A 16,637-nucleotide genomic window follows, 5' to 3' on the forward strand; every position below is an offset into this window, starting at 1 on the left:
CAGATGATGGGCTTGATGATGATGAGTTTCTGTTGTTTGCATTGGTTGGCCATATAATCATTGGGTGCTGTGCTCTGCACAACTGGAATAGGCGAAGAGGGAATGCGATTGAAGCCAATGAGCTGGGACAGCAACAGTAACCTTCCAAGAAGGAGGAGTGGGGACATTGAACAGGAAAACATTATCTTCAGCATCTTAGAGTGCAGCAGCATCAAGCTGAACAGGACTTAATTGAAATCTGGTTCCACTAGGAGATAGAGTCATAGAGTCATAGAGATGTACAGCATGGAAACGGACCTTTCGGTCCAACCCGTCCATGCCGACCAGATATCCCAACCCAATCGAGTCCCACCTGCCAGTACCCAGCCCATATCCCTCCAAACCCTTCCTATTCTCATCCAAATGCCTCTTAAATGTTGCAATTGTACCAGCCTCCACCACATTCTCTGGCAGCTCATTCCATACACGTATCACCCTCTGCGTGAAAAAATTGCCCCTTAGGTCTCTTTTATATCTTTCCCCTCTCACCCTTAACCTATGCCCTCTAGTTCTGGACTCCCCGACCCCAGGGAAAAGACTTTGCCAGTTTATCCTATCCATGCCCCTCATATTTTTGTAAACCTCTATAAGGTCACCCCTCAGCCTCCGAAGCTCCAGGGAAAACAGTCCCAGCCTGTTCGGCCTCTCTCGAGAGCTCAAACCCTCCAACCCTGGCAACATCATTGTAAATCTTTTCTGAACCCTTTCAAGTTTCACAGCACCTTTCCAATAGGGAGGAGACCAGAATTGCACGCAATATTCCAACAGTGGCCTAACCAATGTCCTGTACAACCGCAACATCACCTCTCAACTCCTGTAGGAGAAAGTGAGGACTGCAGATGCCGGAGATCAGAGTTGAAAAATGTGGTGCTGGAAAAACACAGCAGGAAGAAGGGCTTATGTCCAAAACGTCGATTCTCCAGCACCACATTTTTCAACTCCCAACTCCTGTACTCAACACTCTGATCAATAAAGGAAAGCATACCAAACGCCTTCTTCACTATCCTATCCACCTGTGACTCTACTTTCAAGGAGCTATAAACCTGCATTCCAAGGTCTCTTTGTTCAGCAACACTCCCTAGGACCTTACCATTAAGTGTATAAGTCCTGCTAAGATTTGCTTTCCCAAAATGCAGCACCTCGCATTTATCTGAATTAACTCAATCTGCCACTTCTCAGCCCATTGGCCCATCTGGTCAAGATCCTGTTGTTATCTGAGGTAACCTTCTTCGCTGTCCACTACACCTCCAATTTTGGTGTCATCTGCAAACTTACTAACTGTACCTCTTATGCTCGCATCCAAATCATTTATGTAAATGACAAAAAGTAGAGGACCCAGCACCAATCCTTGTGGCACTCCACTTGTCACAGGCCTCCGGTCTGAAAAACAACCTTCCACTACGCCTCTCTGTCTTCTACCATTGAGCCAGTTCTGTATCCAAATGGCTAGTTCTCCTTTTGTTCCATGAGATCTAACCTTGCTAATCAGTCTCCCATGGAGAACCTTGTTGAACACCTACTGCTCTGCCCTCATCAAACCTCTTTGTTACTTCTTCAAAAAACTCAGTCAAGTTTGTGAGACATGATTTCCCACGCACAAAGCCATGTTAACTATCCCTAATCAGTCCATGCCTTTCCAAATGTCCTGTCCCTCAGGATTCCCTCCAACAACTTGCCCACCACTGAGGTCAGGCTCACTGGTCTATAGTTCCCTGGCTTGTCCTTACCACCCTTCTTAAACAGTGGCACCACATTTGCCAACCTCCAGTCTTCCGACACCTCACCTGTGACTATCGATGATATAAATATATCAGCAAGAGGCCCAGCAATCATTCCTCTAGCTTCCCACAAAGTTCTCAGGTACACCTGATCAGGTCCTGGGGATTTATCTACCTTTATCCGTTTCAAGACATCTAGCACTTCCTCCTCTGTAATCTGGACATTTTGCAAGATGTCACCATCTATTTCCCTACAGTCTATATCTTTCATATCCTTTTCCACAGTAAATACTGATGCAAAATATTCATTTAGTATCTCCCCCATTTTCTGTGGTTCCACACAAAGGTCGCCTTGCTGATCTTTGAGAGACCCTATTCTCTCCCTAGTTACGCTTTTGTTCTTAATATATTTTTAAATCCAGTGATCATTTATGGACTGTAAAATAGTTGGCGCTCATATGTCAAGCAGTCTCTGGTCTGTTCCGAGAGGCAAATGTGGTTTCTCTTTATTTGAATTCTGTTTGATTTTGGTGTTAGTGAATTAAAATGAATGTTCTAAGCAATTGAAGTCTGCCCTGTACGTGATGGTTCCACTTGAACAATATTAAGTTTCTGGGCTGCATTCGACTTTATGCAAAGACAAGTAGTTATCAAAGGGTATTATAATATGCTATGTGGCTAAGGACAGTTAATTTGTGTAGCCTGGTCTTAAACAGTGATAGGTAGGAATGTGCAGTTCTATGTGCAAGGAGGTATCAGCCATGCTGTGCTGTGAGAAGCACTGGCTTGTTTATAAATTCCCATTACATTGAGGCTGAAGGACATTGCCAGACTGCTACATTCAACTGGTTGTGTTTCTGGGATTCTAAGATGGTACCAGCACCGCAGATTGCAGGATATTCTGCCCGTGGCAAGTACTTCTGCTCAGAGCGAGTCAAAAACCAGGGCTAGCATTAGATGGTCCGGGTGCCATAGAAAAGCGTAGTTTATCAGGTGAATTTAGGACAATCGTGCACAAAAACCTGCTAGAGAAACTCTCCATGAAATTTGATGAAAATGAGACTTAGTTAGTTTCTGGTAAAATACAGCTCTTTGTGTCTGCTGACATATGTCATCCAGCTGACATTGATCAAGGAACTGCTAAGCCAAGGTAACACAAGACAATTTGATAGAAAATACTTCATCTGAGTAACCATCCTGATTCTGTGACTTTGTCACATTACGCAAATATACACAAAAAAGAATGAAAATCCCTGAATTCATACTAATTGGGCAAACAATATATTGTGAGTTATTTCAAATGGCTGTTTACTTCAGATCTTCAGAATTTGCTTATTTTATGCTTTTGTTTGAGAATCTGTCCATGCACTTAATTGCAAAATTGCAAAATTATTTGTGCAAAATCAATCCTATTCAATTCAAGCAATTCAGTCTCCAGACTCAACTGATAGAGTCCTCCATTCCAGCCAGGGCATTTGGTGTCACATTGTCCACCCCAATAGTACAACCATTGGGCAATGGAGAGAAATTGATCAATCTTCATTAAACCTAGATCTATCTGAATTGAAGCTGGAATATAGCAGAAGGGAATGCAGTGCCTATTTGTAGAATATTGTTATATGAGGCAATTAGTATGAAAGGACTAACTGACATCACAAGGTTAGCTCTGTTCCTCACGATAGGCTGGCAGGAACTAACCTGTGACCGGCTCGAGATTTTCTAGTGCTAAGTCAATGCAAGTAGCAAGTACTAAAAACTTCCTCTTCAATTGAGGATCAGTCCCACAAAAATCACAGCCATCCACAGGACAGAAAGAGAAAGAAATTGTATTCAGAAAACTTTGAGTGTATCTTTAAATGCTCAGCTGCTCAAAAACATACAGTGCCTGTCTATTCCTGTGAATGTAACAATCAGCAGTTAAAACAAAACAGCAGCAAAGATGACAGTACTAAGAAAGATCAGAACAGCTAAAAAAAAGTGAAAACTACTGAAGTGAAAGCTTCAGTGGATGATGGAGAGTTTACCAGAGTTACATAGGGAAATAAATCAGAGTCATTAACCTAAACAATGTCAGACATTCATAGTAACTTAGGGCCTTTAGAGGAAGGATGAATGAAATAACTTCAGAGGCCTGTATCTCATCATCAAATCACCCTTTATTGACAGATGAGAGTCCTTGACACTGATCCAGCTGCCCCAGAACCAGCTCTCAGAGTGAGCAGAACCTCTGACACTCCTATTTATATCTGTCAGCCAGGGCTCCCTGATTGGACCAGATTAACAGCTCTAATCAGGGAACTCATATTCTATGGGGTTCACTTGGCTGACCTTGTTACAATCACTACGTCCCTCCCCCACTGAGTTTGAGGGGGATAGAGGCTGGTTCCTTTTTTGCAGCTCCTCCGGGGGTGTTTTAGCATCAGGTGAGGTTCTTCCAACTCTGCCTCTGATATGGGCAGCATGCAACACACAACCACTCGCTTCTTGCACCCGGAGCATCCAGGAGGAAGTGCATTCCCCTCTTCAGGCAGCACAGACATCAAGGCAGCGACATCTGCTGTGTCCATCTCAGATTCTAAGGTATCTTCACACTTGACGGAGACGGAGAGTCCACTGGTTCCGGAAGTCGGAAAGGCAGTCGAGGAGCCGGGAATGTTTTATTCCGCACTGTTTGTGAGTATGCAGCTTTCATTTGGTCTATGTACTTGTTCAGGGCCAGTCTCATCTTGTCGCACTGACCTTTATATGTCACTGGACCTGACATCAAATCAATCATATCTCTTACTCAAGCAGGGCCATTCCTGTGATTCCTACATCAAACCTTGTCTCCTGAAGTGAATTGTCTCTCTCACTTAGAGACTTCTTGTGTCTGGCACTGGTGTTCCTGATGCCATTTCACCCTCCCCCTCAGGTCCAGGAAGATCAGAATAAGGTATATATGGAGTCTTCTCCTCATCTCCTGGAGCTATCCCGTAGTTGCATGGGGGCTGGTTCTATAATGAAATAGGAACTTGGACAGTTTGGTATCTAGTCAAGCTGTAGGCTGTTTCTTCAAGCTTGCTTTCAAAGTTTGGATTGCTCTTTCTACCGGATCATTGGATGATGGGTGGTGTGGAGCTGTCTTTATGTGACGAATAGCAATCAACTTTAGGAAATGCTTAAATTCCCAGCTGGTAAACAATGACTTGTTGTCTATGACAAATGTTTCTGGGATACCTTGCATTGCAAAAGATGCATGCAATTTTTCCATTCCCTGTCCCTGTGTTTGATTAATAAATTCTATGCACATCCTGCCACATTGAATGGGCATCTGAAAGGATCTGCATAGTTGATTGTACCTGAGTCGAGGATCTCCCTAACCATTCCCACGAATGTGTGGGAGCAGCTGGTGGTAATTTCTGCCCTTGTTTGGCACTCTGGCCATTGCCACACCAACATGGCTATGTCTGCATCCAATTCTGGGCAGCATTCATAACTTCTTGCCTACATCTTCATTTTCAAAACCCCTGAAGGACAGATGGAGTTCAGTCAGTATCTGGCCGGCAACCTTTGCTCGGGACAGTCACTCATGCTCCTAACAATAACATTTTGTCCTCCACTGTGATCCGGTCTCTCCATGTCCAGACAGGTTTCAGTTCTGGTTCTGATGGGCCTATGGCATCCCCTATCACCACTAGCTGTTTCCAAAGCCTGATACTGTCAGCTGCAACTGGAAATGTGTCCAGAAAATTTAAAACCATTACAGACTCTTCCAGTATCTGTTAGCAAGAGGCAGCTCAATGCATCCGCATTTGCTACAGAGTCTCCTGGACAGTGTTCCAACTTATAATTATAAGCACTTAACATTAGAGCCCGCTGATGAATTTGGCACTGCCTTGTACTCTTTATGTAGGCCCAGCTAGAGTTTGTGGTCCATTTTTATTACAAATTTATATCTGTAAAGGAATTGGTAGAATATGACCACCAAACATTCCTTCTCTATCTGGGTGTATTTACGCTCTGCATTATAGAATCATCAAGTAGCTCTTGTAAAATGTTCTCCATAGTGGTTAAAAAAATTAGTACAAACCCTTATGGATATTAATTGTAGCATACTTCCAGGAATCCTCATCTAACCACAATTGCAAGTACACATGGCTCATGTCCTGCCTCGTGAAGGACAGCTCCCCCCTGCCAGCTTTGTGTATGAATCCCCTATGTGAGGGATTGGGCATTTATCCAGCTGCTAAAAACAATGTACCATTTCTTTAAAATCCACACAAAGGAGAACCAACCCATTGGGCTTCACAATCAATATAACTGGTGCTGCCCATTCCGCAAATTGGACTGGCTTGATGATTTGTTTGTTGTCCAGTCTCCTGACTTCAGCCTCTATTTTTGCCCATAAGGCAAATTGCACTGGGTGGAATAGAATTGTGGAACGACTTTCCGGTCAACATTAAGGTGGCCTTGGCTCCTTTGATAGCCCCTAGACCTTCATGAAAGACGTCACTCAGGCAGCAGTTGTCTAATTGAAAAATGTTGATCCAATCTAGATGAATCTTCCTCAACCAATTTCACCCTATCTAGCCTGGGCATCAGCCATTTACTACAATCAGTGGTAACTGAACCAGCTGCTTCTCATCAGAGTCCAGAACTGAAGTTGTACCTTTAATCTGTAAAGGTTCCCTGGTAAAGGTTCTCAATCTAGCCAAGGGCTTGTGCAAACTTAAGTGTTGGGGTCCAAAGTGAATTTTGTTAACGAGTGATTCTGCAATCACTGAAACGACAGTCCTCGTAGAGACCTCCATTAGAACTGGGTGACTATTTAACCAGATGTTTATTTGGATTGGTTCTGATTTGGCTGCTGCTAAGCAATTTAATTGTTCCAAACCAGATGTAGGTGGGCTTTCCAGGATGTGCATCTTCCTGGATACTGGCCTATGAGTTCTCTTACTCCAGTTAAGTCTAGTAAGACACTTTTGCTGTCTCGAGTCTGCATACTATTAGTAACTACAATGGTTAGCTGGCCTGGATCCTGAAAGGAATCCTAACCATTTGGCAAAGGCTTGGCTTTGGCTTTTTTTTGGAGTTTTGCTGTGGGCTGACCTAGAATCCTTCTGTTCAGGATATCTCCTCAAGTGAGGCTACCCCTTTAATCCAGTGGTGTTCCCCAAGCTTAGTTGGACTGATGAGGGTGTCCATTTCCATCAGAATAGTCTGCGACATATATGCTCCACTTGCCACTTTTTCCAATTATCAAGCCAGATGTCGTGCTTATTTCAAGTCCAGCTGGACTTCTGTTAGTAGGCGCTTTTGCATGGTTACAGCACTAATCCCACATACCAACAAATGGTCTCTCAGCATCTCATTCAGGTTTAAACGAAAGTTGCATGCCTCTCCCAGTCATCTTAGCCTACTTAACAATCTGAATATGGAATCCCCTAATTCTCAAACTACTGAGTAAAACAGGATAGCATCTCAGAAAGAGGAACTTTGGGGCTGTAATATTCCTTAACTAAATCCATCAACTCTTGAAAGGTTTTAGGATTTGCTGCCTCCTGAAAGGTTAGGCTCCTAATAACCAAACAGGTTGGGAGTCCACATGCTGGCAGGAAAATTGCTTGTCACTTTTCATCTGGCCCAATGTCTTTTGCCACCAAAAACAATAATTCTTTCCACATACCAGGCCCAATATTCGATGGCAGGATTGAACGAGTCAAGCTTCCCAAATAATGTCATAATGCCGGAAATGCTTCCCCCAATTCAAAGACAACTGCTCTGAGTGAATTTCTTCAGGAGTGTGTTTTTCTCAACTTGCCATTGAAATAACTCCATAGATGCCAGTAGTGCTGTCACCAAGTTACCCTTTATTCACATGTGGACAGTCCGTGACACTATTCCAGCTTTGTCAGAGCTAGCTGTCACAGTGAACAGAACCTCTGACATTCCTGTTTACACCAGTCAGCCAGGGCTCCCTCATCGGACTAGATTAACAACCCCAATCAAGGAACACATATTCTATGACGGCCACTTGGCTGACCTCGTTATAATCACTGCTGGAAAAGCGCAGCAGGTCAGGCAGCATCCAAAGAGCAGGAGAATCAACATTTCGGGCATAAATCCTTCTTCAGAAATGAGGAAGGTGTGCCAAGCAGGCTAAGATAAAAGGTAGGGAGGAGGGACTTGGGGGAGGGGCGTTGGGAATGCAATAGGTGGAAGGAGGTTGAGGTGAGGGTGATAGGCTGGAGAGGGGGTGGGGGCAGAGAGATAGGGAAGAAGATTGCAGGTCAAGAAAGCAGTGCCGAGTCTGAGGTTTTGGACTGAGATAAGGTGGGGGAAGGGGAAATGAGGAAGCTGGAGAAATCTGCATTCATCCCTTGTGGTTGGAGGGTTCCTAGGCAGAAGATGAGATGCTCTTCCTCCAGGCGTCGTGTCGCCATGGTCTGGCGATGGAGGCGGCCAAGGACCTGCATGTCCTTGGCGGAGTGAGAGGCGAAGTTAAGTGTTCAGCCACGGGGCGGTTGGGTTGATTGATGCAGGTGTCCCAGAGGTGTTCCTTGGCCAACCTCTCTGCCCCTACCCCCTCTCCAGCCTATCACCCTCACCTTAACCTCCTTCTACCTATCGTATTCCCAAAACCCCTCCCCCAAGTCCCTCTTCCCTACCTTTTACCTTAGCCTGCTTGGCACACCTTCCTCATTCCTGAAGAAGGGCTTATGTCCGAAACGTCGATTCTCCTGCTCCTTGGATGCTGTCTGACCTGCTGTGCTTTTCCAGCAACACATTTTTCAGCTCTGATCTCCAGCATCTGCAGTCCTCACTTTCTTCCTGACCTCGTTATAATCACTACAATGAATATCTTTATATTTAAGAAGAATTCCTTGACTAAGCAAAGTTTTCCATTGTTACATTCAATAAATAAGCATTATTAAGATCATTTAAATGCATCAAAAAAAAGCTATGAGAAATGAAAACAAGAACAATTGTTCAAATAGAACTTTAACTTGACTATAAGAATGACAGAATTGAAAGCAGAAGAAAAGTTGATGAGAAATCAGTGCTTGTAACAAAAACAAATTTATATAGTGCTTTGGAATATTTTCTTAAAGGCAAGATAACAACACCACACCATTCATTCAATATAGAACTGTGCAAGAATCAAAATAAAGAAATACAAAGGGTAGAAATTATCCATATTCTTAAAAAGGGCACAAAACCCAAGAAGGGGAAAATGGCATAAAATACTTATTTTTCTTATTTTTGACAGAAAGTTCATATTTATTAATTTTACTTATTACAGCAATCTTTAAATGACTGACAATAATTCTTTTCAGCACAATTTGGAGAATAATTCTGAAATGTCTGGAAGTTTTTCTGTTTTAATTGACATTAACTAAAGAAAATGTTCTAAAACAGAAAATAGTCATTAAAACTCTTCATTATAGCAACAAAGCTTCTTCATTATCTAGTAATTAAAGAAAATAATTTTATTATTAAGGAAATTGGTGAAAAAGATTTAACCTTCTATACAATTCAAAATAGTCTACAATTTAAAGAACAGTAAACCAGCCTCATCTACAAAACAAAATTAAGAAGAATTCCTGTAACAGTTTTCAAGTAAATTCTTTAAATAACAGAAACTACAGCAGTTAAATACAATGACAATAGTAAAAGATATAATATGTCCAAGAGGCCTTAAATCAAAAATCCTTCAGACAGGAATGAAATTTGACTGTATGGAAGAGACAATTTATGTGATACAGAATTGCTTCACGATTAGTGAAGAAGACAAGGAAAACAAGTGAACGTATTTTTGATCGGTAAGTCAGGTAGCAGATTTTTTTTCTCAAGTCACTAATGGGACATGGGTGTCGCTGGTTGGCCAGCACTTATTGCTTGAGCCTAGCTGTCCTTGAAAAGGTGGTGGTGAGCTGCCTTATTGAACTGCTGCAGTCCACATGCTATAGGTTGACCCACAATGCCTTTAGGAAGGGACTCCTGGATTTTGACCTAGCTACAGTGAAGGAACAGTGATACATTTCCAAGTCAGCATGGTAAGTGGTTTTGAAGGGGGACTTGCAGAAGGCGGGTTTCCCAGGTAATCTGTTTTAAATAGCTGAATGTAAGAGAAGAGACAGACCTTTAATAATATTGGAAGAACATTTAAGAATTACTTGTTCTGGGTAATGTTCTGGGTACGCAGATTTGAATCCTGCCACAGCTGATGGTGGAATTCACATTCCAATGATGATCATTGTCAATTGTTGGAAAAACCAATCTGAATCACAAATGTCCTTTAGGGGAGGAAACCTCCATCCTTACCTGGTCTGGCCTACACCTGGTTAACTTTTAACTGCCCTCTCGACAATTAGAGATAGAATGCTGGCCTATCTAGTATTAATTAATTTTTTAAAAAGTTCATCAAATAGCAATTGAATAATGGTGAGAGCTATATTTAATCAAAAAATACAGATTCAGGAGAACAACTTAATTAATGAGTTTTATACATTGTCACAATCTTGTGATTATGGTGATTTACACAGTAAAAGTATCATCAAAATTTCAGATTGATCATTTTCAGATGTGTTAAAAATCAAAAGATGACTTCACATGAGTAGCAACTATCTAAATAGCGGTAGAAGCTGAAATCCAAAAAAGAAGCATAAAAAATATGAAAACTGAAACCCAACATAACTCAAGAAGGTCATCAGACTTTGTTAACTTTCTAATGTACAAAACATCAAAACCTGACAGATCAACATAAAATATCTTATATCCTTTGATGCGAGAAATTACAGATGTGAAGTTTGAAAAAAAGCACAAAAAGGAACAATGCTTCATCATGTCAATGCAACTTCTGTAAGAAAGTGAAACATTTCCAGAGAAAGGGAAAAAGTCAGAAACAATCATAAAATCATGGAGCTAATAATATTTACATACACAAAATGCTAGTATCTTTGGAAGAAATCCCAGAATACCAACAATTACTTTCATTGGAACACATTATAAAATGATACACATCTTTGGAAGACGTGAATAATACTTTCCTAGGGGTAACAGGTGACTTAACTACATTAGATTAGACACAGATTAATGATGTACAGTCTAATGGCATCCATTGCATATTAAATTTGATATTGAGGTGAGTGTTACTGTGCTATTCAAAAAGATCCTTGGTTAAGGAGGACAACAGTAAACTTCATGACAAAGGCAGAACACCACTGAAAAACAAAAGAATGGTGAGAGTACTCTTGATGTACAGAGCCCAATTCTATGAGGAACAGGTGTACAACATCAGGAACCAACACCGTACTTCTGACCAGAAAAGCATGTTTTGTTCTTAAAACTCTACAGAATGCCGAAAAACACGAACCAGCTTAGAAGCCAAATACTAGTGATCAATGAAACTCAATTCAACAAAAGGAAGACTATATAGTATTCAGAAGGATGTTCACTGAACACTAGAGAACTCAAGATTACTTACTGTTCATGTACAATGACACCTCATGATCAAGAGACCATATGATGCTACTGCTTTCACATCTTTGATGGAATTATTTAATTGCCTTCCAACGACAGATGAATCTTCAAAATCTAATCATCTGGTTATCCTTGACATCATTACCACAGCAGTTAAGTAATGAACACTTGATTCAGTCAATTCAGCTATTTTCAAAAAGCAGTACCAAAACAGCATGGTCAGTTTTACTGTCCATGATTGAACTTGATAAAATGACTATATTATCCAAAAGAATACATGTAAAACTGAAAGGATCACATGCAAGTCCACTTTGTTACAATGTTGACAGTAAAAGAAGACTCCTTTCAGAAACACAACTGTTTTCCTTCTTTGAGGAAACTAAAACTCTTCCAGTGGAAACAAGAATTAAACTCTGACATCAATGCCAAATAATATCCTCATTTTAAGGGCATCAGAAAAATCAAAGATCCACTGAGGCTACAGTATAGCGACGCACGGTAGTAGGGGAGGGGCTGGGATTGGATATTTCTTTGAAAGAATTATATAGAAAATTTAATAATTAGAAAACAGCTTGTGTAGAAATGTTGTATGACAGTACCTGAAAAGGTTAACTGACATCACAAAATAAGCTTCACCCATTGGTATATAAAGAACTGATAACATGTTTCAATTTGAGTTGTTCTAGTGCTAAATCAATGGAATTAATAACAATATATACTTCGCCTTAAGTTGAGCCAATATATTATAAACAACACCAATGTACCTCAGAGGTAATGTACTAATTTATGCTATGTAATAAAACTTTATTGTTTATGAAGATTGATACTACAGTCTGTTCTGCTTTAACACGGTAGTTCCATTCTCGTGCACTCCCATGTTATAAGAAAATCGCATAATAGCAGCAGCATCAAAACGAATGGGGCTGGAATCATGTTATAACCAATACACACCTTACAAGTTCACACTTTAGAAACAGTGCCTCCAATCCGTCAATCGCGTTATAGCGAATTTGCATTAACAAGACATGCATTATGGCAAAAGTGAGGACTGCACATGCTGGAGATCAGAGTCAACATTAGAGTGATGCTGGAAAAACACAGCAGGCCAGGCAGCATCTGTGGAGCAGGAAAATCGATGTTTCAGGCAAAAGCCCTTCATCAGGAATGCTGTGCTGTGCTGTGCTTTTCAACACCACTCTAATCAAGACATGCATTATAACAGAATGACCTGCATCCTCTGTGGAAGAGTTTGTGTGGGTATCCTTCCCACATGGTCATAGTGGCTTAGACTAAACCTAATAAAAAGAATTGATTCCAATAAATTCACCTAAGACATCCTATAGAATTTATCTACACATTGTAATATAAGAGATATGGGTAGGGAATTTGAGGAGTTAAAGCAGGTAAGTTACAGTGCACGGGTGGGAAGCAGATGGTGATAGAAAGGAATGAACATGATGGCTTAAGGGTCAGCTCAGTTCTGCTTTAGTGCAATGCCTTAGGATTCAGACTTCACAGGAACTGCACGTAAAAGAGGTTTGTTAATTGACCAGAATTATCTATAGCAAAAAAAAAATTGCCTACTTTGGCTAGGAATATGGAGAAGTCCACTGCCAACATCTGAAAGGTTATGCAGAAAGTTTTTACTGCAGTCTATTGTGGAGCAGGTGGCAACTTTGGAGCATATGCAGTGGAGCTTATGACTGCGCAGACTGCTATTAATGGAACTTCAGGCTCTAATCTCCAACCCTTCTCAGGTGGCAAAAGCTTGAAGGAAGATTTCACAAGGCCTCACTGACTTCCCTTTGCAAATTAAAGGATGCACCAAATGAGTGTCTGATAGCAAGGCATGGTTGAAGTAAGTATTGACAAGGTTGTCATCTCATAGAGAGAGATGCTGTATCTGCATGATCTAATCTCCCTTCACAGATTACAGAAAATGAACAAAGCAAGCTGACAACTCTTGCTGAATCACCATCTTATGAGGTGGCACAAAAAAAAACACCAGCCAGTCTGAATCTCAACCAGACTTCATTGACCCCCTCTCCTCCACCTTGACCCCCAAACACCCCCAGACCTGAGCATAGATAACATTATGTGTGGGGCACAATCTTAAGACATGATAGATCAAAATTAAACAATACTCCAGCAATAAGGAGAAAAAGACACTGATATGAAACAACACAAAACAGAATACCAAATGCTGAATTTTCCTTGAAATTTGGTGCCGAATAAGTTAGCAAACATTGTTGATATTGGTTAGGAATTTGTAGAATGCAGTTTGTAGTAGATACTTTTGAGCTATTTTCTCTATACCAAGAAGATTACAGGGTTAATTAAAGGGTCTTAGCTGAGTGTCTCTTGACTGAGCAATGGATACAGCAGTCTTCTTGGCTGTGCTGGTGGCTCTGCATCTGTCTTTCCTTAGTTTATGGACTATGACTTTTATTGTGGTTTGGCCTCTTCCCTCTCAATAGGACACCAAGTGCTTGTTTCATAACTTCAAAGTACAAAAAGACTTTGCAGAGCCACAGAAAATTTAATCTTTCAATAAATCTATCCTACTAAAGTTCAATCGAAAACTATTTCACTGGTTCAGAAATCCTAGAACTAGAAGTTTATTTGATCTAATTTACAGGTGCTGGAGTTCATGTATCCCAGTTGAGGCAGGTAACATGGAAAAGATAACATACGAACCTTGATCTGAATTATTGTGGTTCTGTCTGGGTGCCTCCAACACTAATTGCAAGATCCGTTTGCAGAAGGCCATGGCAACATTGCTTGCTAGCCACCCAGTATAGGTGGGCTCTAGTTTTCTAAAAGGAAACCTGCACTACAGTTTGCAACACAGTAAGTTATTAGAAACTGGACACTGGGATCTGTAGTGATACTAGAGATATTGATAATTCAGATGGGCTGAGAAAAGTTATTGTGGTCTGTGAGAACATCAGGAGATCTTTCACAAATAACCTCAGAACTGAGTGGGAGCAAGTTGCCAGCTTGACTTGCTCATTTTCAGTGACCTGTGCAGGGAGACTAGAAAGTGCAGATGCAGCATCTCGCTCTATGAGGTGTTAACTTTGTCAATATTTTTTAAACCATGCCTTGCTATCAGACACTCTTTTGGTATGTCCTTTAATATGCAAAGAGAAGTCAGTGAGGCCTTGTGAAATCTTCCTTCAAGGTCTTTCCACCTGAGAAGCGCTGGAGATTAGAGTGCAAAGTTCCATTAACAACAGTCTACACAGTCATAAGCAATCCTGTACACCACTGCAGATGCCCCAGAGTGGTTAGAAAGTTCAGCTCATGGAGTCTGGTCCCAGGGCTTGACAGGAGTGACACTAAAGCTCAAATGATCTCATCCTTGTGGTCAATGTCAATAAATTTATCTTCACCTGAAATCTTCTACCTGTCACGACACCAACCCCTAACACTATACAATGCACAACAATTGATCATTCACTCAGCAGAACTCCTAACATTTAGGATATATCCTGAGCATCCAGATACTCTAACTCACCCCCCCCCCACACACCTCATGGAAGGCTGGTTACAAAGGTCAGATCACATGGAATACAGAGAGAAGTCGCTATTTGGATATCGAACTGAGTCCAAGGTAGAAGACAGAGGGTGCTGGTGGAGGGTTGCTTTTCCGACTGGAGGCCTGTGACTAGTGGATTGCCACAAGGACCAGTGCTGGGTCCACTAGTTTTTGTCATTTACATAAATTATTTAGATGTGAGCACAGAAGGTATAGATAGTAAGTTTACAGATGCCTCCAAAATTGGAGGTGTAGTGGACAGCGAAGAAGGTTACCTCAGAGTACAACAGGATGTTTGACCAGATGGGCCAAAGGGCTGAGGAGTGACAGACGGAGTTTAATTTAGATAAATGTGAGGTGCTGCATTTTGGAAAGGCAAATCATGGTAGGACTTATAGACTTAATGATAAAGTCCTGGGGAGTGTTGCTGAGCAAAGAGACTTTGGAGTACAGATTCATAGTTCCTTCAAAGTAGTGTCGCAGGTAGGTAGGATAGTGCAGAAGGTGTTTAGCACGCTTTCCAGTATTGGTCAGAGTATTGAGTAGAGGAGTTGGGAGGTCATATTGCAACAGTACAGGACATTGGTTAGGCTACTTTTGGAATATTGTGTGCAATTCTGGTCTCCTTCCAATCAGAAGGATGGTGTGAAACTTGAAAGGATTCAGAAAAGTTTTACAAGGATGCAGTCAGAGTTGGAGGGTTTGAGCTATAGGGAGATACTGAATAGGCTAGGGCTGTTTTCCCTGGAGCACTGGAGGCTGAGGGGTGACCTTATGGATGTTTATAAAATCATGAGGGACATGCATAGGTTAAATATAGACAAGGTCTTTTCCCTGGGTTGGGACGAGTTCAGAATGAGAGGGCATAAGTTTAGGGTGAGAGGGAAAAGATTTGAAAGGGAGCTAAGGAACAAACTTTTCACGCAAAGGGTACTGCGTCTATGGTGTGAGCTGTCAGAGGACGTGGTGGAGGCTGGTACAATTACAACATTTAAAAGGCATCTGGATGGGCATATGAATAGGAAGGGTTTAGAAGGATATGGGCCAAGTGCTGGTAAGTGGGACTAGATTAATTTAGGATATCTAGTCGGCATGGACAAGTTGGACTGAAGAGTCTGTTTCTGTGCTGTATATCTTCATGACTCTATGACCCACACTACTACTAGCCTGCCTCACCCCACTCATTACCTGGCAAATATTTACAGCAATTTAGCTATTACAGTCACATTATCCGAACAAACTGCTACACAACCACTGACATTCAGCCCTCTCTCTTGCAGGGCCACACCACAGAAGGGAGAAAGGAAAAGAACAGTTGGGATGCAGCATTTAACTTTATTGAGAATCTTGAGGACAAGGCAGTATTTTGCTACCCTAGCCCCTTCTCAACCCTTAGCAAATCCTCATCTGGCATGATGAACAAGCTGCTGATGGTGTCAAAACAGACAGGCTACTTTTCACTTCTCAACCCCGCTTTCTTCAGGCCAAACATCTCCATCTAGTCAGATACTGGCAATGGCCATATTTTGAAGGTTGGTATATGGATAGGAATAACACAGGGTGAATCACCAGGCATGTGTTAACTGTGGTCTGACTAGGGGTTTGTCAACACTCCAGAAGATAAAGTCCCAGATGAGTTCTGCTGCAAAGACCTCATCTGAGAGCCTCAATGGAATGGTATATAGGAAACTGCTGACTGCGGATAGATATCAAGAAATAGGGTGGAATCAATTGCGTTTTGAGAGAGGGAGTAGTGCATAGGTAGCCCTCTCTGCTATGTACTCCAACTACTCCATTTTCCCATTATTGTGCAAGTTCAGGGGCACAGCTACTGATACTTCTTGCAGTTTTTGAGTCCAGAAATTGTCCACGCCTTT

This window comes from Hemiscyllium ocellatum, chromosome 10, assembly GCF_020745735.1.
Source record: "Hemiscyllium ocellatum isolate sHemOce1 chromosome 10, sHemOce1.pat.X.cur, whole genome shotgun sequence".
Taxonomy (NCBI): Eukaryota; Metazoa; Chordata; class Chondrichthyes; order Orectolobiformes; family Hemiscylliidae; genus Hemiscyllium; species Hemiscyllium ocellatum.